The sequence below is a fragment of the Macaca fascicularis genome, chromosome 4 (assembly GCF_037993035.2).
Source record: "Macaca fascicularis isolate 582-1 chromosome 4, T2T-MFA8v1.1".
NCBI classification, from domain to species: Eukaryota; Metazoa; Chordata; class Mammalia; order Primates; family Cercopithecidae; genus Macaca; species Macaca fascicularis.
In genome coordinates, this window is record NC_088378.1 from 38094558 (window position 1) to 38119159 (window position 24602).

At 41.8% G+C, this 24602-nt stretch overlaps 1 long non-coding RNA gene across 3 annotated transcripts in view; it reads left to right on the forward strand.

The window, feature by feature from the left end:
- The window catches only part of LOC135970542 (uncharacterized), a 34031-nt gene extending 19359 nt beyond the window's left edge, over positions 1-14672 (forward strand). Inside the window, exon 2 of one of the 3 annotated variants that reach the window (XR_010586240.1) lies at positions 14394-14672. This is a non-coding gene — a long non-coding RNA (uncharacterized lncRNA). Of the gene's footprint in view, positions 1-8890; positions 9046-14393 lie in introns of those variants that run through there. The other 2 variants (XR_010586239.1, XR_012433453.1) reach the window with 2 other exon arrangements.
- Positions 14673-24602: the final 9930 nt, after the last annotated feature.

Consider the following 24602-nt stretch of genomic DNA (forward strand, 5'->3'; position numbering starts at 1 on the left):
ATATCATTTTGAATCCTCCTGAAAATTCCAAAGCATTTTTTAACCTCTTAATTTTTCTTCTGGATTCTATAATCATTTTGAGATTTTTTTTAGAGGGTTTTGTTTGCTTGCTTTTGGTGGGGGGGGTTCCAATATCATGAATCTCTTCTCTGGTTTGGTAATACATTTTCAAAATCTCCCATGCTTTTTGTTTATGTCTAGTACCACAGATTACTGTTAGAAAGTATTCACCTCTATGGAGAAATATACTCAACTGAGCCAGCCTAGATCAACCAATCCCTACCTGACTGAAACACTTATAGGAATGAATATTAATTGTTGTATGTCCCTAAGATCATGAGATAAGCCTTGGGGAAAAACCTATGCCTTGCTATGCATCGGTTGCTAATGGATACACCATGTTTTCTTATTTGTTTGTTTGCCTATTCATAGTCTCATGAGGGGTTACCTAACAGACCTGGAATTTGCCAGAGCATGGTTGATGTTTCTGGTTTTACCGTCTGACAATTGGATGCGGGTTAAATGTTCTCTTTAGATCTATAACTATTTAATAGGTTAGTATACTCAGCTCCTAGCCCAAATTCTAGCAGTTAACCAGTTGCTTTCATCTAGCTTTGTTCTGTGGAACCAATGGGATTGTATTCTACCTCTTCTACTATTTCTCTGACACTGAACACAAAGAGAATATGAAAAGCGATTCCTTCCAGTGCTGGCACTTTCTGCTTAGAGTACTTTACTTATGAGATTACATAGCCCAAGATTCAATGCATTCTCTTCTAGTTCAACTGTCTTCTGGGAGTTGCAGTCACAGCAGGGAGGAAGAGATGCCTGAGGTTTTTTGTTTTCATTTTTCCTTCCTTTCCGTCTAGTCCTTGCATTTCTGGAACAGGGGCAGATGGTTTGGGAGGTATTAAGGCTGTTCAGTTTCCTGTGTCCCAGCACAGGCTGGGCATTTCAACCCAGGCCATCCCTGAGAGTTAAGAAACATTTCCCTTAGGGTCTAGATTATTACCAGTTTTGATTTTCAGTGCTGCAAGTTTTTATACATTTCTCTTTTCCTCAGAATTTTATTTTTTGCTTTGTTTTATTTTTTTTCAATAGGAGGTCTCAGATTGAAACCCTAAGTCCATGCACCATTGCTCCCATGCCTGCCACTTGTCAGCCTCCTGTGTAACTGGCTCTGTTGGATGCTCTTTTCCTAAGAATTTTAATAAGAAGTAGGAAGAGGATGGGTCAGAGGCTCCTCTCGGGGTGCTGTCTTAAATTATGGAATGAAAATGAATACAGCTATGGAACCAAACTATATGTTGCTTATAGGAACGGAATAAGTTTCCATTTCTTAACTAATTTATAGCAGAGTACCAGGCACATAGTAATTGTTCAGTAAATTTTCTTGATGGATCAAACCAGTTTCATCTAAACCATAGACAATCCCCTTTTATCCAAATGGCAATTTTTGGCAACCAAAAAATAAATTTTACACCCATTTCCAAGGTAAAACTATCATGCTGTAAGATACCAAGTTACTTGATATTTATTCATTTGATGTAAATTAGAACCAAACTCATACTTTTTTTTTTTTTTTTTGAGATGGAGTCTTGCTGTATCACCCAGGCTGGAGTGCAGTGGTACAATTTCGGCTCACTGCAACCTCTGCCTCCCGGGTTCAAGTGATTCTCCTGCCTCAGCCTTCTGAGCAGCTGGGACTACAGGCACATGCCACCATGCCCGGGTGATTTTTGTGTTTTTTTGTAGAGACAGGGTTTTGCCATGTTGCCCAGGCTGGTCTCTAACTCCTGGCCTCAGGTGATCTGCTGGCCTCAGCCTCCCAAAGTGCTGGGATTACAGACATGAGCCACCACACCCAGTCCCAAACTCATGCATTTATTATGACGATTAAATAAGAGTCTTGCTTACAGTAGTCAGTATAATGTCACTATAACAGTATATCTTACAGTTAATTTAAACATGAACTTTTATTATAAGCCTCTTAGAATGTAAGTTCCTTGATGGTAGGACTTTAACAGTTTTCATCAACCCTATAGCCCTAGTATCTTAGTGTTTGGTATGCATTTATTGAAAAAAACAAATTAAGGAATGAATGAGTAAATGAACAAGTTAAGTCACACAGAGCCAAACTTTCTGCCATCCACTTTGGAAAATTGTCTACTGGTTCTTTCTATTTGTATTTGGAACTAATAAGTCTCAGTACAAGTTTATCATTTTGTGGCACCAACACAGTTAATGAAAACCCCAGAATGATTAATCTCAAAAAGAGTATAATCAGTTTATAAGAGATTATTAAGTTAAATGAGATATTCCCTGTCTAAACTTGTTCATGATTTTAAAAATCGTGACAGGGACTAATAGCAGGTAATTCCATATAAATGAGTACTTGAGCCCCAGCAAAGCTGCTTAGAGAAGTTTCCTTTAATTTTAATATAATGACTCCCCGAAATATTCAGCATGTATGGCATTGCTGACATTTGTTCATTACAAAAGTGATTTTAGCTACTACTATGGAAAACATAGAGTGAGTGAGAAAATCAAGGACCTTGGGAAAATCAGGCAAGTCAATATTTACAAATGACATTTACATTACATAAGACTAATGATTTAAGGGATTTTTTTTCTATTGAATGATCTTATTTATCTTATTTTATTGTGTTTGTACGACTTCAGTGAAACGTCGATATACTTAATGAACTTAAAATTATAATTACCTTTTAGCTTTTAAATCTTATGATCTTATAGTACTTCAGTCCTGGGGAAAACGTGTTTTGCTTCTTTTTAAGTAACTACAATTTAAAATGTTGTTTTTCGTTTTTGAAAGGCAAGTAAGAGGGCAGGCGCAGTGGCTCACACCTGTATTCCCAGCACTTTGGGAGGCAGAGGTGGGCGGATCATTTGAGGTCAGGAGTTCGAGACCAGGCTGGTCAACATGGTGAAACCCTGTCTCTACCAAAAATATAAAAAATTAGCACACCTGTAGTCCCAGCTACTCAAGAGGCTGAGGCAGGAGAATCGCTTGAACCCAGGAGGCAGAGGTTCCAGTAAGCTGAGATGGCACCACTGCAGACTCCACCCTGGGGGGTCACAGAGTGAGACTCCGTCTCAAAAAAGAAAGAAAGAAAGAAAAAATAAAAGAAAGGAAAAGAAAGAAAGGCAAGCAAGCATACTTAATGTCTGTTGTCATGCAGACATTGTCTCTGATAAAATGAGTCGAATCAAAGTGTTGTTTCAGAAATCTTGTGATTTTAAGGTTTCTAGAATTTTCCTTTGCTACAAGTTTAACACTAATGCTTGAAGGTTAGAGAGAAGTCATAAAATAATAAAGCAACAACATCATTATATAAACAAAAACAAAAATCTTCTTGCAAAAAGCCTTAAGCAGCTCCTGTTTTCTCCAGTGCCAGAAAATTCTGGCACTGGAATCATTGGCAGTGAGCTCACCAGACTTTTCCAAGCCAACATTGCCATCTACTGGTGAAGTTGCTATAATAGCTTATAAAATGAAGTGATGGATGGATACCGGAGGCTTTGTTTTAGCTTTTGCTTTAGTTTGACTACCTTGCATAAAAAGTTCACTGAATGTAACAATATTTAGTAGCAGAATTTAACTAACCTAGTGAGATTTTAACTAAAGCAAACGAGAAACTAAAATTCTTTAAGAACTAAAATTCTTATGAATTGTATTCAAATTGGTTTCCTGGAAGAATTTCACAATTTGCTGCAGAGAGTAAGAGCACTGATATGCATGGCTGTGCTGTTTCCTACCTATGTGATCTTGATAAGCTCTCTGTACCTTTGCTTTCTCATCCATAAAATAGATGTACTCAGAACAGTGCTTGGCACACAATATGTGCTAAGTGAATATTGGTTGTTATTATTATTAATATCTCTTCCTCAGGTAGACATGAAAGAAAGCTTCTTGGTTATTGTGGAACACTTCTGATTTCTAAGATATTAACCTGTTTGTTTTCATAACCTTACAATAGCAAAACATAATGGAAATTCTGAAATTTTACTAAAGTTTTAATTTTTACCTCTTGAAGTTATTTAAGATCTTAAAATATGTTTAATTGAGGGTCATTTCAAATTATAACCCTCTTTAAAGCAGGATTTCTATCTTGAATGTTCACATTTTTCTACAAATCCAATTTATTATGGTGACGAGATTTGAAACATGTATCTACAAGCAAATAAAAAATGGATAATGCTTTTAAAAATGCAGCATATAATCACTAAAAACAACTTCTAGAATGTGGATATTATTATAGAAGACAAATGGCCAAGCCATTCCCGGATCACATAGTCCCTGAGCCAGAATTCACTGTGACATTCCCATGCTGTTTCTTGTCTCCCCTCAGCCTCTTGTTCCCCTTTCTTCACTTTACAATTTTTTCTGTAGGCTCATGCCCTTTCCGGTGTAAATTTGCCTATCTTTTCTCAGCTGCTGCCAAATCTTCTCTTCATCCATTACTCTAATCAATACCAAAAAGGCCCAAGAGTAAAGCAGGCCCCTTGAAGTCCTCAGAAGGTCATGAGGAGGAGGAAATGCTTCCATATTAGTATCTGTGTCTTAGTCACATACGTACGCTACAAATCACAATGAACACACAGTGCAATTCAATTAATAACCCCTATTCCCCAATGCCAGAGACTTGGGGAAACTGTTACCAGATGTTTCTGTCTTAATTTTATTAGAACCCAATTTTCTGGTCATTGTCTCCTTTTCTGAATCCCAATCTTGTTAAATCTGAATGGTCACTTTTCTTACATGAGGGCTTTTAGACTAATTACAGAGAACTCCTGCAATACATCCAACACTAGTGTTTAAGGATCACACGCCCTACAGTCCTCCCAGCCTGCTCCTCGATGCTCTCATCCCACTAAGGATGATCCTTAACAAACCACATGATCTTTCATTGCATTACTCAGGTTGGAGCCATCTTTAGCTTCTCTTTTCGTCTCACGTCTCAAGTTCAGTCGATAGACAACTCATTAGCTCTGCATTCAGAATATAGCCCTCATCTGACCTTTTTCATCTCCACCACTGCTAATACCCTAGACAAGCTGCCATCTTCTTTCCTGGGACTACTGAAATGTCTTCTAATTCATCTTTTAAAAGTGTCAACCAGATCACGAGCCTTCTCTCTTCTAACTCCTCAATGTCTCCATCTCATATTTCAGATTCCATCCAAAGTCCTTAGCATGGCCTCCAGGCTGCACAGAAACCGGGCAGGAATGACCTTATTTCCTTGGGCCTTCTTCTTCCACACTGTGCCCAGTCTCACAAGACTTCTAACTCTGCCTGAACATTCCCGCTTTAGAGTCTTCATACTTGCTGATTTACCCACCTGGAGTGCTCTTCCCAGATGTTGCAATGACTTGCTTCCTCATATCACTCAGAACCTCTGCTTAAATGTGACTTCCACACCCAGGGCTCTCCTAAACATGCTAACAAAGGCAGCCATCCCCTTCCTCACTCCACCCCATTAGCTACATCCCTGAACCAGCTCAGCCCTATGTTAATTTGGAGCAACAGTCACTATGTGATATTATGGATTTATTTGTTGGTGGTATGCCTCTGTCCTAAGATGTCCACTTCATCAACGTGGGGTCTTTGCCAGTTCTTCACAACTATACTCCCAGTGCCTACCAGATAGGAGGAATTTTCTAAAATTTATTGACTTTGTGTGAGAATTATTGAACAAATGAAACTTTAGGGGCTGTATTGACTTTTTCTCAGATTTTACATTTAGTTATCTAAAGTAATAATTATCACATATAGAGTACTTGCTAAGTGATAAATACTAAGCATTTAACACACATTATCTGACTTAATCCTCATAGCAATGCCAAAAGAATTACTGAATTGAATGTGTTTTCTTCAATTGCCTGGTGACTCTAGTTATCCATTCATTTTCATAAGTTAAGAAAGTTCTTATTATAAACTACTTAGAAAGGAAAGGAAAAAGAAAGTGCTTCATCAATACAAATAAGTAGCATAGATTTTCTCAGACATTGTGTAGATACATTTCCAAAACAAGCCTTTTTCCCTGGATTTAAACTGACTTAAGCTAATCCAACCATTAGAAACAGATAATTGCTGGGATATGTCAGTAGTCTCCAGTGACTAAAAGTAGTAGAGAGTGAGAGGTGTTCCCACGCAACCTTACTATCAGGTATATGTTATGATGAAAGCAAGTTTTTTTTTTTTTTTTTTTTTTTTTTTTTGAGACGGAGTCTCGCTCTGTCGCCCAGGCTGGAGAGCAGTGGCGCGATCTCGGCTCACTGCAAGCTCCGCCTCCCGGGTTCACGCCATTCTCCCGCCTCAGCCTCCCGAGAAGCTGGGACTACAGGAGCCCGCCACTACGCGCGGCTAGTTTTTTGTATTTTTTAGTAGAGACGGGGTTTCACCATGTTGGCCAGGATGGTCTCAATCTCATGACCTCGTGATCCACCCGCCTCGGCCTCCCAAAGTGCTGGGATTACAGGCTTGAGCCACCGCGCCCGGCCTGAAAGCAAGTTGAATTATGGCTCAAACAAATAGCTTTTAGCAAGCTGGCACAATAACAGTTATATAATCTGTTTTTACAAGCTCTGTGACTACCTTGCATAAAAAGTTCATTGAATGTGACAGTATTTTAGTAGCAGGATTTAACCAACCTAGTGAGATTTTAAAGTAGCATGATCAGGTTTTCTTTGGAGCCCTAGAACAAGAAATGTGAAAGGTATGGGAAGCTGCACCCATCAGATTCTGATATCCCAGCTCATGCAAAGGCAACCATTCTTGCATAATATTTCTTAGAAAATCATATAACTTGAACACCATTCATTTCAACAATAAAAAAATGAATTCTAACAGCTCTTATGCTGGTGAACAATCCTTATAGTGTAGATGGAAATCACTGAAGCCTATAGGAGTAGCCTGTGCAGTGAGGTTGCCTGATTACAGTGTTTCAAATGCTACGTACTTCTGGAGCATGTATTCTTGATGAGGGAAAATACACTTCAAATGTCAAATAACCTATCCCAGGGCCTTCACACTTCATACATATATCACTCTGTCCAAGTTTAAGTAAGAAAATATTTGCAAACTATTCATCTGACAAGAAATTAATAACTGGAATATATAAGGAATTCAAACAACTTAATATCAAAATAATAATAATAATCCTATTAAAATGGGCAAAATACCTGAATAGACATTTCTCAAAAGAAGTCATACAAATGTCCAGCAAGTGTATAAAAAATGCTTAATGTCACTAATTAGGAAAACGCAAATCAAAACCACAATGAGATATCATCTCATTCTAGTTAGAATGGCTATTATCAAAAAGACAAAACATGACAAATGCTGGTGAGAACGTGGAGAAAGGGGAACACTCGTACACTGTTGGTAGGGATGTAAAGTAGTACAGCCATTATGGGAAACAGTATGGAGGTTCCTCAAAGAACTAAAACTACACCTACCATGTGATCCATCGATCCCACTGCTGAATATATATCCAAAAGAAAGGAAATCAGTTTATCAAAGAGACATTTCACCGCACAGCCAGGTAGCCGCGGACACACATATCCATGAATCACTTGAAAGGTGTGGCATCCATCTTGCCCTCCACAATCATCACCATCTCGTCCACCAGCTTGATGTCGGGTTCCCAGCCGAGACTGCTGCCCAGCGAGCTTCTCAGACCCGCGGGCACTTGCATATTTATTGTAGCACTACTCACAATAGCCAAGATATGGAATCAACCCAAGTGTCCATCAGCAGATGAACGGATAAAGATAGGTATGTATACCCAGTGGAATATTATTCAGCCATAAAAAAGAATGAAATCCTGTCATTTGCAACAACATGAATAGAACTGGAGGCCATTATGTCAAGTGAAATAAGCCAGGCACAGAAAGACAAATATCGCATATCCTCATTAACATGTGGGAGCTAAAACCTGAATCTCATGGAGGTAGAGAGTAAAATGGTGATTACCAGAGGCTGGGAAGGAAAGAGGGAGGGAGGGATGAAGAGAAGTTGATTAAGGGGTACCAAAATATATTTAAATAGAAGAAATAAGTCTGGTAATTGATAGTACAGTAGGGAAATTATAATTAACAGTAATTTATTGTATATTTCAAAATAGCTAAAAATAAGAATCGTTATGTCCCCAACACAAATAAATGAAGTGATAACTATCCTGATTATCCTGATTTGATCATTACACATTGTATACATGTATCAAAACATCACATGTATGCCCAAAATCTGTACAGCTATTATATACCAATAAAATTTTTAATGTAAATTGTAAATCATAGAACACAACAGCCTCCATGAGAAGCCAACTCCAGAGTTGTGTGAGTGAGAGGAGAAGCTGGGGAGACAGTCAGGCAGACCCTCTGATGCCTTTGTGGGTAGTAAGCAGGCCATAAGAAATCCTCGCTGTTGCCAAGGAAAGACTTTCCTGAAGTGGAGGCCTTCGCTGCATTTCACTTTCAGGAGAAGCAAACTTGCCTTTTATTCCCACCGGACCCTGTGGTCAAGTTGGAAGCTACCTTGGGCTTTCATCTGCATCTCTTGGCCTCCATGTGGGAGCTCTCTAGAGCAGAAACCCACTTATCATTGAGAGCTGTTTTGGGGTTGTGGAAATATGTTTTAATTTTTATTTATTTATTTATTTATTTATTTATTTATTTATTTATTTTGGAGACAGGGTTTCACTCTGTTACCCAGGCTGAAGTGCAGTGGTGGGATTATGGCTCACTGCAGGCTCAAACTCCCAGGCTCAAGCAATTCTTCTGCCTCAGCCTCCCAAGTAGCTGGGAGCACAGGTGCATGCCACCACACCCAGCTAATTTTTTGTTTGTTTGTTTGTTTGTTTTGTAGAGGTGGAGTCCCCCTACATTGCCCAGACTGGTCTTGAACTCCAGGACTCAAGGGATCCTCCCGCGTTGGCCTCCCAAAGTGTTGGGATTACAGGTGTGAGTCACTGCACCCAGCCTGGGTTGTGGAAATAAACAAAGACCAACCAAATGAGAAAAGCAGAAGCTGTTTATTCAGAGCTTGCTGTAGCAAGGAAGTCAGCCACCATCACCTATGTTTGGCAGAGACTACAAGGCAGGCAGAGGAGCAGAAAAGCTTCAGAGTGAGTGGAAAAGAGAAGGCTTCAGGTGTGCCCCCAACTGCAGGCTGTTGGCAGGGGGACGCTGAAAGTGTCTATTGAGAAGTGGGGCATCCCATGTGATTGGTTGGGGGCATATAATTGGCTTTCTCAGGTTGGTTCTAAGTTGGAAGTGAGAACAAAAATTAGGGAAGCTGTCAGTTACCAACCAAGTCCTGGACATTTTGTGCCAGTTGTGGCAGTTCTTGTTTAGCTTCCTGGACGGTTACCAGAGATAGCAATCTGGCTTCCTGCCAGTCTGACTTACAGCAGGCTGGCTTCCTGGGCTGTTTATTGTAGATAAGGGGACTGGTTTCCTGGGCACATTGCTTCAGCTGTGGGTCTGAATTATATTGTTAAATACAGTCTGGCAATTGTCCATTTGTAAATTCAGTCTTTCAGGGTAGTGGGAGCATGAGTGGGGGTAACCACCCAGTGCTGGGTTCTTTCATGACCTTGTGGCTACACCTAAAGCTGTTCACAGAGGCTGGGAACTGCGGGTATCCCTGGGACCCCATTAGGAAAACAGCTCCAGTCTGTGTACATGTCCCTCTCTCAGCTATTTTGGTTCATTGCTTCTCTTCACAGAATGCTTCATCAATATATGCCCATATGATGTCTGTTTCCCAGGAATTCTTTGAAATCTCTGTTCCATTGATGGCACCCTTCTCCAGTTACCATATTCCTATCTCTGGCTGTTATTTTTGTCAGGAGAGATGCTAAATATTTGTGTTAATGGATAATCTGTAGTGCTTACTATGTTAGACTAGAAGGAAGAAAAGGGACTTTTCCACCCCTACTGATATTTGTTAGAAAAAAGTAAGGCTCTCAGGAGGCTGAAGCAGGGGAATCGCTTGAACCCGGGAGGTGGAGGTTGCAGTGAGCCGAGATCGCGCCACTGCACTCCGGCCTGGCGACAGAGCAAGACTCCGTCTAAAAAATAAATAAATAAAATAAATAAGGCTTGGATTTCTGAGAGATACGTTTTTCTGCACTGCCCTCTAGCTCTAAATAAGCACAAGACTACTCTTAAACTTCTTCATTTCCTAGGAATTTTGTTGAAGAAAGCTTCACCCTGTTTGTTTGGAAGATCAGGCACATTAAGGAATTAAGCTGTAGCTGCCACGAATATGGGCATGGGCTTGGAGGAAGGGATGATAATAATTACAAAAATATGGTATCGTCTTGTATATTTTATGCAAACCAAGTCAATTGACATAAAAGTCTACATTTTAATTGGAGTAATGGGGCACCCAAAGTCATTGGACTACAGCAATTTCTTATAAAATTATTATACAAATTTCTTTTATAGGAAGGAAATTCATTTTGATAGTTTCAATGTTTACTTGTTCCAATAACTTTTTCCTTCAAAAATGGTTACTGGATTGGACATTCTAGTGACACTGTAGACATTATGTCACTTTTGATAAGTTTTAATTTTGAGAAGCCACATTCTTCACTGGTGGCCAATTTTGGCAAAGTTACATCTATTCTGAAAAATTAAAAGAAAGATTTTAAAAATCCATCTAGGAAATTATCCCTCAAAATTATGCTTCACTCCAATGAGATTTATTGTACGTTTTAGGAAAAGCTTCTGTGTTGGTGCCCATCAATATGGAATTCCTTACTATGGTCAACAGTCTATTTAAATTGTAAATGTGTCATTTGAGTTACATAATTACAGTAGTTCTACAGATAACATTGGTCATCTTGCATTGAAGAGACCAGGATGTTCTTTTGATAGAGTAACATTTTTTGTTTCTTTTTTTTTTGAAATGGAGTCTTGCTCTGTCACCCAGGCTGGAGTGCAATGGCACAATCTTGGCTCACTGCAACCTCCACCTCCCAGGTTCAAGCAATTCTCCTGCCTCAGTCTCCCGAGTAGTTGGGACTACAGGTGGGCACCACCATGCCCAGCTAAGTTTTGTACTTTTAGTAGAGGCAGGGTTTCACTATGTTGGCCAGACTGGTCTTGAACTCCTGACCTCGTGATCCACCCGCCTCCGCCTCCCAAAGTGCTGGGATTACAGGTGTGAGCCACCACATCCGGCCACATTTTCTTTTAAAAGTAGGGCTGTTATATCTAACATAAACAAAGAATTGATAGTGACATTTAGTTTTGGCTCATAGGTGGGACAGACTTTGTGTTGAGAAAAATCGTAATAGTTCTAGTGTTTTCTATGTAGAGAAGCTGGCATTAATATCAATAGACTGCTATGTAGTGTCAGTTAGGTATCATAAACACAATTTGTTTTCCCTCAAAGACTTTCTTCTTACCTTTGACGATTTCAAAGGCATTATGTACACTGAATTTTGTTTCCTGCCTTCTTTTGTTTATAACATTAATTTCACTTAAAATATTATGTCCCATTAATACTGACAAAATGAATTTGTTGACACTTATTTTTTTTCAAAAGTATAATTTTTGCTTGTATTCTAGTGCCTATTAATACATTATTATTTTCTAAAAGAAATTGCATACTTCCACTATGTGAAATTTTGTGTTAACTTTCTAATTGTATTTTAAAGCTTTTAAATGTATCCCTGTTAAATGTTTTTACATATATTCCATCATTTCGTTGTAGACTAAAATTAATACATTTTAAAGATCTCCTACTGAAAACTGTTGTTTTTCTATTTGCATTTCTGGCATTGTTTTCGATGTATATATACCCATAGTTGTCCCTCATTCCCCATGGGGGATTGTGGATACCAAAATCCACCGAGCTCAAGTCCCTGATATAAAATTTACAGATAACCTGTGCATATCCTCCTGTGTATTTTAAATCATCTCTGGATTACTTATAATACCTAATACAATGTAATACTATGTAAACAGTTGTTTTTATACTGAATTGTTAGGAAATAATGACAAGAAGTCTGTACATTTTCAGTACAAATGCAACTAAAAAAAAATTCTGATCCTATGTTGACTGAATCCATGAATGTGGAACCCACAGATTCAGAGGGATATTGACAGAGGGAGGGACAGAGAGAGAGAGAGAGAGAGATCACAAATCTGGTTGCTTACTCTTTGCATGCCTTTAAGGGAGCCTGGAACCAAGATTGACCCTTGGCCAACCCCTTGGAATGTGGCTTTTAGAATGTTCTTTATGTTAGTGATTGATGATTTTGTTGTTTACACCTAGAGCAGTGGACCATGCTATACCAGCTTGTCAGGTTGCTTTGCACAAACATCAAGATAGATAAGGTGCCCCGTTCTCATTGCTGAGGTTCTGAGTCTCAGTTACAATGGCTGGTTAAATTGCAGGATATGCCTGTAGGGTCAGCACCCCATAAAAGCCTCCAACCCTGAGATCTGAATGGCTTTCCGGGGCATATATACTCCACACATGTCAATGAATCTCATTACAAAGGAAAAAGCACATTCTCTGTAGCTTCATATGAGAAAGGACTCAGAAGCCCTTTCTAGCCTACCTGTATTTCACCAGGACATATATTTGTCCTGCTGTTTTGCTCTGTATTAGTTGCTGTGAGATACCTTCTCCATGAGTATAACCTGCTGCTGAGCCTGTAAGTCCTTCTAGTGAATCACCAAACTTGAAGCAATTATGAGAGTATCAGAGCATCATATTAGTAGCCCTATAATCTACTGGACAAAATTCCCCAAATGTTCAAGTTTAGAAATTTTTGCATTTTGGGAATCTACAAATCCAGACATAATTATCTGAATTATATGGCTTACTTACACCAGGAGTTTTATCTAAAATGACTAAGTAATATTTAGCATTTGTTACCTCTCCAAAATTATTTTATTTATCCCATCTTCTATAACTTGAATCATTTGGTCTTGTATTTCATTCTATAAATGATGTAGGGTAATATTTGATGTTAACATTCAGTTTCTGTATAAATGTTCTGTATAAAATTCTGCTATGTTTCTGCTAAGGGAGTAAAATTCCTCATCACACTCAAAACATTTTTGGATGATCTTTTTGTGCTGGATGTTGTTTTGCTAAAATCTGAATCACGCGTATATACATTCAGTTACAGCCAATGTTTTTCCTTATATAGTCTCTGCAGCATTCATGTTTTTTTCAAATCAGATTTTAATTTCAAAGACACACCACTATTATTGAAGTCTTATGAAAACTACTCAATTAGTTTTCTATTGTGGCATAACAAATTATCACAAGTTTAGTGACTTAAAACAATACCCACTTACCAGTTCACCGTTCTGGGTAGGTCAGGAGTCCAGGCACATTGCAGCTGGGTTGTCTGCTTCAGTTCTCACAAGACAAGACTGAAATCAAGGACTGACCAGCTTCATCCTCACCTGGAGTTCAGGGTCCTCTTTCGTCTCACTCAGGACCTGGGCAGAACGCACCTCCTTGTAGTTGTAGGACTGTGGTCCCTGTTCTCTTGCTGGTTGTCAGCCAGGACCATACTTAGCTCTGAGGGGCCATTCTCAGTCCCTTGCCACATGGTACCCTTTGTCTTTAACCAGCAATAGAGAATCTTCCTTGTGCTAGAGGCCTCTCACATCTGAAATCTCTGTCTCCAGGAAGAGCTCAGTCCCTTTTTAGGAGCACATCTGATTAGGTCAGGCCAACTGAATGTAACCTCCCTTTCTTAAAGTCAACTACAGTAATCCAGCCATAGGAGTGACTATTCTATTACATTTACAGTTCAGTCCTACACTCAAAAGGAGGGGATTACACAGGTTGTATACGTCAAGGGGCAGCAACCTTGGGGACCAGTTTAGCATTCTACCTTCTGAGGCAGGAGAAAAGGGTCTGGAGGCAGGAAACCTAAGGCTGACTCATGCCAACTTCCTAGAGTTAAATCGAAAGGAAAACCCCAACTTTCCATGCCCAAGTAACAAAAGGGCCAGAGGCTACTCCCTTTGCAACCCCCATCTTTTCTGTGTGGCAGATAAAAAACTGAAAGTACCTCTGATTGGTCCCCTCCTGCAACCAGTCAGCCTGGTTGCCCGACCAGGTCTTCATTTGCATAGGAGTATAATTTTGTAACTTCACTTCAGCCTCTGATTGATTGGTCACTGTCCACAACCAAACAGATTGATCACAGGTCACTACTTCATTTATATACGGTGTATACCAAGTAACTAATGGGAAGCCTCTGGAGGGTATTTGAACCCCAGAAAATTCTATGCCCACCAAACAACAAATTCCCATTTTCTCCTCCCAATATTTTTTTAATTTTAAATAAACTTGTTAATTTTTATAATTATAAAATTTCTTCCAGCAGTTTGGGAGGCCAAGGCAGGAGGATCGCTTGAACCCAGGAGCTCAAGACCAGCCTGAGCAACATGGTGAAACCCTGTCTCTACTAAAAAAAAAAAAATTGCTGGGTGCAGTGGCGCATGCCTGTGGTCCCAGCTATTCAGAAGCCTGAGGCAGGAGAATCGCCTGAGCCCAGAGTGAGACCCCATCTAGAAGAAAAAAGAAAAAGATAGCAACAAAAACAATGGCTATAATGCAATTGACCTATCATTATATTAAAATATTTAGTTTATGTCTATAATTCTCATTTTGTTGATTATTGTATTAGTCCATTTTCACACTGCTAATAAAGACACACCCAAGACTGGGTAATTTATACAGGAAAAAAGTTTAATAGACTCACAGTTTCACGTGGCCGGGGAGGCCTCACAGTCCTGGGGGAAGGTGAAAGGCACATCTCACATGGTGGCAGACAAGAGAAGGGAGCTTGTGCAGGGAAATTCCCCTTTATAAAACTATCAGATCTCATGAGCCTTATTTGCTATCATGAGAGCAGCATGGGAAAGACCTGCCCTCATGATTCAATTACCTCCCATTGGGTCCCTCCCAAAATACATGGGAATTCAAGATGAGATTTGGGTAGGGACACAGCCAAACCATATCAATTAGCAAGAGTTATTATACCATAATTCACATCACTCAGAAATACCTATAGATTTAAATTGAGAACTCAGCAATAAAATTCTGGAGTAGTAAACAAACACAGATTCTATGAATTGCATTATGAAATGTCAAATTTAACATGCATTAATACTAATAAAATATTTTTTTACAAAAGAGATGCATCAGCTTATCAATTGGAAAGGCAGCTCATTATTTAGATGCACAGGTTATTTTAGTATTATTTGGTCAACAAGGTCATTAGATGATCAAATTTGCTTCTTCTTTGAAATCAGCACTGAAGTTCGGTTACTTATATAATACATCTGCATTCTCAAGTACACCTATCCCCTTAGGCCCTTATTATCTCATTTTATTCTACTGCATTAGTCTCCTATGTGACTTCTCTCTGAAACTTCTTTGGGCTTCAATCCGCTCTTTATATTGTTGCCAAATTAAGTTTCCTAACAACAAGTTCTGATCTCGTCAACCACAACTGAAAAATACTTAATGCATTTTCATGGCTTAGAACAATGGTTCTCAATTGTTGCTGAAAGTTAGCATCAGCTGGAGAGCTTTTACAATTCTGATGCACAAGCCACACTTCAATCTAATTAAATGAGAACCTTGAGATGGAGTGAGGTGGGGGGTGGGAATGAGACCCAGGCATCAGTAGGTTTGTTTGTTTGTTTGTTTGTTTTTTGAGATGGAGTCTCGCTCTGTAGCCCAGACTGGAGTGCAGTGGCGCAATCTCGGCTCACTGCAACCTCCACCTCCCAGGTACCGGTTCAAGCAATTCTCCCTACCTCAGACTCTTGAGTAGCTGGGATTACAGGCATGTGCCACCAAGGCATCAGTAGTTTTTAATACAGTCATGCATTGCTTAACGACAGGGTGTGTTAAGAGAAATGTGTCGTTAGGCGATTTCATCATTGTGCAAACATCATGGAATGTACTTAAACAAACCTAGATGGTGTACTAGATGTGTGTGGTAGTCTATCACTCTGCAGCTACACCTTGTACCGCGTGTTACTGTAATGAATACTGCAGGCAATTGTAACGTAATAGTAAGTATTTGTGCATCTACACACATCTAAACATAGAAAAGGTACAATAAAAATATGATATGAGACTTTTTTTTTTTTTTCTGGAGATGGAGTCTCACTCTGTCACCCAGGCTGGGGTGCAGTGGTGTGATTTTGGCTCACAGAAATCTCTGCCTCCTGAGCTAAAGAGATTCTCTTGCCTCAGTCTCCCAAGTAGTTGGTACTACAGGTGCATGCCACCGTGCCCACCACCATGCCCAGCTAATTTTTGTGTTTTTAGTAGCACTTTGGGAGGCTGAGGTGGGCCAATCAGCTGAGGTCAAGAGTTTGAGACCAGCGTGACCAACATGGCGAAACCCCGTCTCTACTATAAATACAAAATTAGCTGGGCATGGTGGTGGGCCTCTATAATCCCAGCTACTTGGAAGAATGCCTTGAACCTGGGAGGCGGAGGTTGCAGTGAGCCGAGATGGAACCACTGCACTCCAGCCTGAGCTACACAGTGAGACTCCGTCTCAAAAAAAAAAAAAAAAAAAAGACCACAGAGGATTTTGCTGCCTCTTACTGAGAACCACTAGGCTAGACTAATTAGAGATAACCTAATCAGATAAAAAACTTTAAAAATGTTTATTGATTATAATAATAATAAGGTGTGAACCAGGAATGAAGACTCCTTACTTCATCCTATAATGAGAAATGACAAATATTACAGTTAACATCGATGCCTTTACTTTTAGAAACTGCAACAAATTCAAATCTGATTCAGGCTTTCTAGTCTATTGCAATTCCCTTGGCCCATGGTCTACATGGAGTTGGAAGGGCCCATGTAGCCCATGACCCACACTATACAGCTTACTGGGGAAACAGGGTCCTATTGCTCAAGCTCCACCAGAGCAGACACTTCATCTATCTTATTCAAAGATGTATTCTCAGAACCGTGAACAATGTTTCATATTGGATATTCAAAATTTACTTGATAAAGAGGCTGGGTGCAGTGGCTCATGCCTGTAATCCCAGCACTTTGGGAGGCTGAGGCAGGTGGATTACTTGAGGTCAGCAGTTCGAGACCAGCCTGGCCAACGTGGTGAAACCCCGTCTCTACTAAAAATACAAAAATTAGCCAGGTGTGGTGGCATGCACCTGTAATCCTACCTACTCGGGAGGCTGAGGCAGGAGGATTGCTTGAACCCGGGAGGTGGAGGTTGCAGTGAACTGAGATCATGCCACTGCACTCCAGCCTGGGCAACAGAGCGAGACTTTGCCTAAAAAAAAATTATTTGATAAAGATATGTAATTCTCCAATTAATATTTGAGATCCATACAATCCTATATAATTACCTACCTTCCTTTCCTCCTAAATTGTAAAAGTCATCCATCTTTCAAACACTAGGTGGTGCTGGTCGGCCCACAGGCACTAAAGGCTCTTTTAAAACTGTCACATGGTGTCCCTGTTGAGCACCAATCCTGTATTTCCTGCATTCATTCATTCATTCATTCATTCATTCATTCATTCAAGACAGGGTCTTGCTGTGTCACCCAGGCTGAAGTGCAGTGGAGTGAACATAGCTCACTGACTGCAGACCCAAACTCCTGGGCTTAAGTGATTCTCTCACCTCAGCCTTCTAAGTAGCTGGGACTATAGGAGCACACCACCATGCCTAGCTAATTCTTTTTTTTCTTTCTTTTTTTTTTTTTTTTGTAGAGATGGGGGTCTCACTATGTTGTTCAGGCTTGTCTTGAACTCCTGGCCTCAAAAGATCCTCCTGCCTTGGCTTCTGCTTCCCAGAGTGCTAAGATTACAAGTGTGAGCCACTATGCCCAGCCAATCTTGCACTTAATCACAGGACTTTTATCTCCCAATGCAATGATGCCTACTGATGCTAAATCTCAGTCTCTCACAGGTCACCGTCACATACCAACTCTAGACTCTATATTAGTTTTTTGGGACTGCCATGACAAATTACCACAAACTGCATGGCGTAGAGCAACAGAAATTTATTGTCTCATCGTTTTGGAGGTCAGGAGTCAGAAATCAAGGTGTTAGCAGGGCCATGCTCCTTTCACATGCTCTAGGGAAGGATCTATTACAGGTCCGGTAGCTCCCTGGCTTATGACTGCATAATTACAGTATTCACATGGCAGTGTTCCTGTGTGCATATCTCATTCCACATTTCTCTTTTTATAAGAACTCCAGTTAGATTGGGTTAGAGGTCCCCCATACTCCAGTATGACTTCAACTAGTGACATCTGCAACCGCCCTATTTCTAAATGAGGTCACATTCTGGGCTACTGAGGGGTTAGGATTTAAACATGTGAATTCTGGGGAAGGGTACTATAGTTTAAATATGTCCCCCAAAGTTTATGGTTGGTAGCTTAATTTTCATTGTGACAGTATTAAGACATGGGACATTTAAGAAGTGATTAGGTTATGAGGGCCCTGTTCTCATGATATGGTGAGGCTTTGTGTCACCACCCAAATCTCATCTTGAATTATAATCCCCATAATCCCCACATATCAAGGGAGAGACCAGGTAGAGGTAACTGAGTCATAGGGGTGGTTTCCCCCATGCTGTTCTCGTGATAGTGAGTGAGTTCTCACCAGATCTAATGATGGTCAGGGGCTCTTCCCCACTCACTCAGCACTTCTCCTTCTTGCCACCTGGTGAAAAGGTGCCTTGCTTCCTCTTCACTTCCTGCCATGATTGTAAGTTTCCCGAGGCCTCCCCAAACCATCCTGAACTGTGAGTCAATTAAACCTCTTTCCTTTATAAATTACCCAGTCTCAGGCAGTTCCTCATAGCAGCGTGAGAACGGACTAATATACCTCCTGAATGCAGTAATGCTGCTATCACAGGAGTGAGTTAGTTAATTGCGCAGTTACATGTCTGCGCTCTTTTGATGGGCAGGAGGGAGCTCCTGATAAAATGATTTCTGCTCAATTTTCCCTCTGTCTCTCCTGTGCTTGCTTCTGCCTTCCACCCCTCCACCATGGGGTGACCCTTGCCAAAAGGCAGTGCCATGCTGTCGACTTTCCAGCTTCCAGGACTGTGAGCTGAATAAACTTCTTTCTTTACAATTTACTCAGTCTGTGGTACTCTGTTCCAGCAGCAGAAAACGGACTAAGACAGAGAGACACAATTCAACCCATTACGGGCTCCAACATAAAAGCCCCAGCTCAGCCACTGTCCCTCAACGCATCCTGAAGTCCAGAGGCGCTGTCAATGCTTAGCCATGAATCTCCAGGCCCTACATGTGAACCAGGTCATGATTTCCCCTCAAGATTTCTTCCCATGTGGGGGCCATGGTAACCTTTTGTACAAAGGCCATGTGTCCACCCTGAGAGATAACTTAGAGTCTCAAATAGAAAAAGCTGCAGAAATTTTCCCCTCTTTTCGAAAAGCCCCTGGTTTTCTTTGGCACATTTCTCTCCTTTAAAACATGCTCCAAAACAAGAAGAGAGGCATAGAGAAGTGCCAGAATCCGCCCATCAAAACAGCCCAAACATCTAACTGCAGCAGTTTGCTCATTGGTAGGCAAGTGATTCAGACCGATCAAAACCAGACTTTTGTTTCAGTTTTGGAGAAGTTCTCTCCTTTCTCTGGACCCACAGCCAAGAACATCTGAGCCTGAATCTCATCGCACATGGAGATACTTTGCTTAAGGGTGAAGCCCAAGCCAGGGGCAGTGACTCACGCCTGTAATCCCAGCACTTTGCGAGGCTGAGGCGGGTGGATCATCTGAGGTCAGACGTTCGAGACCTACCTGGCCAAAATGTTGAAATCCCGTCTCTACTAAAAATACAAAAATTAGCCAGGCATGGTGGTGTGTGCCTGTAATCCCAGCTATTTGGGAGGCTGAGGCATGAGAATTGCTTGAACCTAGGAGGAGGAGGCTTCAGTGAACCAAGATCGTGCCACTGCACAGCACTCCAGCCAGGGTGACAGAGCAAGACCCTGTCTCAAAAAAAAAAAAAAAAAAAAAAAAAAAGAGGGAAACCCACGCTGCCAGAAGCAGAGCTGAGTGTTAGAGAGAGACTGACTTGAGAACATTCTTTCAGCCTCTGATGCAAAGCCATCTGATGGCTTCTTTATTACATGAGCAAAAATTCTTTTTATTCTCTTTTTTGCCCCATTCAGGCCAGTTTGAATTAGATTTATTTCTTTTTTTTTTTAGAAAAGGATTTTCTTTTTTAATTTAAATAACTGCAAGTAGGAAGCTAGAGGCAGAGCCCCAGGCTGAGACAAATAATAACTACCCATTCCCCAACCAAACAGTGGGAGAAGGTGGCCCCTCCACCCTTTATGGTCAATTTGAGCGCCCCTCCTCACTCTGCTGTAGCATCCTAGAGACAGGGCCCTACCTTCCCTGGGACTGGGATAGTCAGTAACCCAGCCAGCCTGCCAAGCCCCAGACCCCCTGTCTCATGGAGGCCATCCTGAGGGAGGGAAATGGGTGCAGAGCAGGAGGCAGAGGATGAACATTTGGTGCTGGGAGCAGCAGCAATGATGGATGTTGAAGAATGGAACATTGAGCAAGAGACAACACAACCGTCCAGTGGTAGTTTGTGAACAGAGGAAAAGATGGACACAGAACCCTGTGGGGTAGGGAAGAGTGGGAGGGTTGGGAGCTGGCAGGGCAAGCTTCTTGTTATTAGTGTCTTGTCTGAGGAGGGGGAAATAGGCTGAGTGGTGGAAACAGGTAGGGTTGGGTGAGCAGTCCCAGACCACCTCAGGTGGCTGCCACAGGGAACCTGGGCCTCACCTGGACAACCTGTGACTCTACATCTCCATCACTGCAATGTATACTCAGCCCAGGCTGAGGGCAAGGTGGCTGGGGCCCCTGTGAAGATGGGGTAGGGGTCTCAAACCCCGCCTGACTTCCAGTATTACAAAGGGGGCTGTCCAACCTGGTGCAGGAACTAGGAAAGGTTGGGGAAGATGAAAGATGGATGTGAGCCCCACGTGGTGACAAAGACACAGGTTGTCTGGAGGCATTTTGGGAGCCACGCACCCCCCTCCATTGACCACAGGTGCTGCCTCCAGGACAGTGGAGTGAGACATGCCGGAATGAGATGGGGCTTGGGCCTCTTTTAAAGCCGGGGAGCCCTCCCAGACCCCTCTATGGGAAGCCAGAGGAAACAATGGAGGAGTCGAGAAGGAGCCCCCAAAGCAGAAACCCAGAAAGCAACGTCCCCACCAACAAGGGAGTGAGGCCACAGCAGGTGCCACAGCAGGTGCAGCAGCGTGAAGTGGGCTGTTAGCCTTGTCCAGGAGGGCAAGTGTGTGCGTGGCTGGGAGGGGTGGCTGGGAACTGGAACCAGAGGAACACTGCTGTCACTGGGCCCACAGGGGCCCTGCCGCGGTGGTGAGGACGCAGGTGGGCGGTGCAGGTGACGATGGCCTGGGGGAAGGACAGAAGCAATGGGGGTGAGCAAAGCTGTCCGGGCCCAGAAGGAAGCGGTTCCTCCCGTGAAGACTCCCGTGAGATGCCCCCTCTTCCACCTTCCCAGTGTTTTGGGCCAGCCCCTTGGTTTCCCTCCTGCAGCTGTGGTGGTTTTCCGGGTCGTGGCAGCATCCTGGGGTTTGCTTCCTTTTGGTTGCCCAGGGTCTTAGGTGTTGGAACGTGCTGGGCTCCTTCGGACTTGGAGCTGCCCCCTCCTCGCTTCTCAGTGCCGTTCTTTTCCTGCTTGGTGGCCAAGGGCCGGCTCGACTTCCAGCTCCACTGGCTCCTCTTCCCTTCTGCACGGAGCAGGTGGGAGAGAAGAACGGTGGCTGCGCTGCTGCGCTCTGGGATGCCGAGGGCGACGGTGCCGGCTCTAAGGGCCCGCCTGGCCGCGCCACGCAGCAAATGCAGTCGCCTGCGGGGAGCCCCAATGAGAGGAGGGCCTGAGTCCAATTTCTAGAGATTCAGAAGAATGATCACGGATACCTGTTAACTGGAGAGCACACCTCTCACCTTAAACCTTCGCTATTTTGACTTCTATATTAGCAAATCCCCAAGGGGTGATAACATTCAGTGTTGGGATGACCCTTCTGTGGTCAAACAAAGAAAAATCCCTCTTTGTGCCTTCGAGCCAGGCCTGGCAGTGTAGCCATCACAGCTGCAATGACGAGGACTTGGACAACATCCAGCAGTTGAGACTCTTGTGGCCCTGTGGACAATAGAGTACTAGGAAAGGCGCAAGCACCTTCAGATCTGGAAATGGCTATGTGCGTGCCACCAGCGGAATTCAAACAGATTTTTCCCTGGAAGTATTCATCCAGCTGTCCCTATAGAGTAAAGAGGAAATAGGCTAAAGGTTGTGGTACAGGAGGAGATAAAATAGATAATTAATTTACATTTTGCACTAAAATTGTAATTGAGAAATAAAAGTGAAATGCCAAAATCATATAGATTAACTATCACAGTATTAACCTGAGACAAGCTCTTAGGTTATGTTGCTGTTGTTATTTATATGCTATGTTGTCCAGGCTGGTCTCACACTTGAGTCCTCAAGTGATCTTCCGGCTCCAGTCTCTCAAAGCACTGGGATTATTGGCCTGAGCCACATGTGTCCGACCTCAGAAACTTTTTGTATAGAATTACAGCACTGCATATATTCTGACACCATAATACAAAACAAAACAAAACACAGATCTCAGGAGACATGAGAGAAAAATATATATATACACAAATAAAAGAGACTGGAGGCCGGGCACGGTGGATTGGATCATGCCTGTAATCCCAGCACTTTGGGGGGCCGAGGCAGGCAGATCACCTGAGATTGGGAGTTCGAGACCAGCCTGACCAGCATGGAGAAACTCCATCTCTACTAAAAATACAAGAAATTAGCCTGGCATGGTGGCACATGCCTGTAATCTCAGCTACTCGGGAGGCTGAGGCAGGAGAATCACTTGAACCCAGAAAGCGGAGGTTGTGGTGAGCCTAGATTGCACTACTGCACTTCAGTCTGGGCAACAAGAAGGAAACTCCATCTCAAAAAACAAAGAGACTGTAGTATAAAACCTGAAAGTTACCATAATAAGAAAAGAAATGTTATGAGCTGTGGAATCAGAATTGAATTGAAATCCTAACTCTAGAATCTTAGTTATTTAATTTTCATAAGACTCACTTTCTTCATCTGCAATATTTAGTTAATCATACCTACCTTTTGCTTAGGTTGTGAAAATTAAATGAGAGATGAATATAAATAAAATTTTTAGCACAGTAGAAAATAATTTATAATTAGATTTTTGTATAAAGAAAGGATGGTCATATTCAAAGATGACACACTGATCATTTGAGGTGCTGTAAAGCAGGTTGAGAGTATGAAATTGCTAAGACCTAAAAATATGAAAGGCTTACAAGTTTAAAACAAATGAGATAAAGTAATATAACTAGAGTCTTAGAGGAAAATGAATTAATTTAACATGAAATAGTACTGCTTAGAGTTCCATTGTACAAGACCACCCTTAAAGCAAATAGCTGAAGATTTTTAACACATAAATAACCCTTTTTTTGTTTTGTATGACTGACATACCAGGAGTCAGCTATCTATTATCTAGCCAACAATCTCCAAAAGTACTTGGTACCAGAGCTCTAGCCAAGAAGGAGTATTCTATAATAGATGGCGACATAACCCCCCAGAGCCCTTCCTTTGAGGCGCCTGAATGAGAGACATTTAGAAATGTCACAGTGACACAGAAGTTGAGCACACAAAGAATTGCTGTAAGCAGAGACCAAGAGGCATAGAATCTATGAACAAACAAGACTCATGCGTAGTGGAGGAGGCAGAGGCAGTCACTAACCACAGGAGCAGTAGAAGTGGCTGAGGAGTGAGGGCTGAAGCAAAATGCTGGGGAAGGCAGCAGCTGACACCGGCTTCCACAAGGCCGTCTCCTGGGGTTGCATCTGGCTCCAGAGAGGCTGGCAGACCTCTAGAGCTCTGCTGTGTGCTCCACGATGGCTTCTTTCTCTGGGAGACTTGGCTGTGCAGCTGCTCATAGGCCTCCCATCTACCTCGCTTCTCAATGCATCCTTACAACAGACTCTGTGAACTGAGCCTGAATATGCCTCTGCCTCTAGCAAATTGGAAGTGTATAATTAACACAGTATCCTTAGAGCACCACCGGCTTGAACAATGCAGAGAAGCTCCCTCCTATCACTCTGCAAACAGGCTGAACTGCCGCACCAAAACAGCGACTCAAGAAAATCATACCTACCCTCACGTTTTCTCTACTGCCCTTACCAGCATCTCTTTATTTGTATAACACTTTATGGTTTCAAACACTTTCGTGCTATTGTTATCTCATTTGATTCCCATGATTTTTTTTTTTTTTTTTTTTTTTTTTTTTTTTTTTTTGAGGCAGCAGAGCAAGGAACAGATTCCCCTTCTATGGTTGACATAGATTTGATGATTTGTACGCAGTCAAGGGGCCAGTTTGAGATTTCTAAGCTCTGGAAGTTGTGTATTACAGCAAATCCTCAAAGCCAGAGGAAAGCAGCTAGAAGAACAGTGGGCTAAATCAAACTGAAGGAGAAATCAA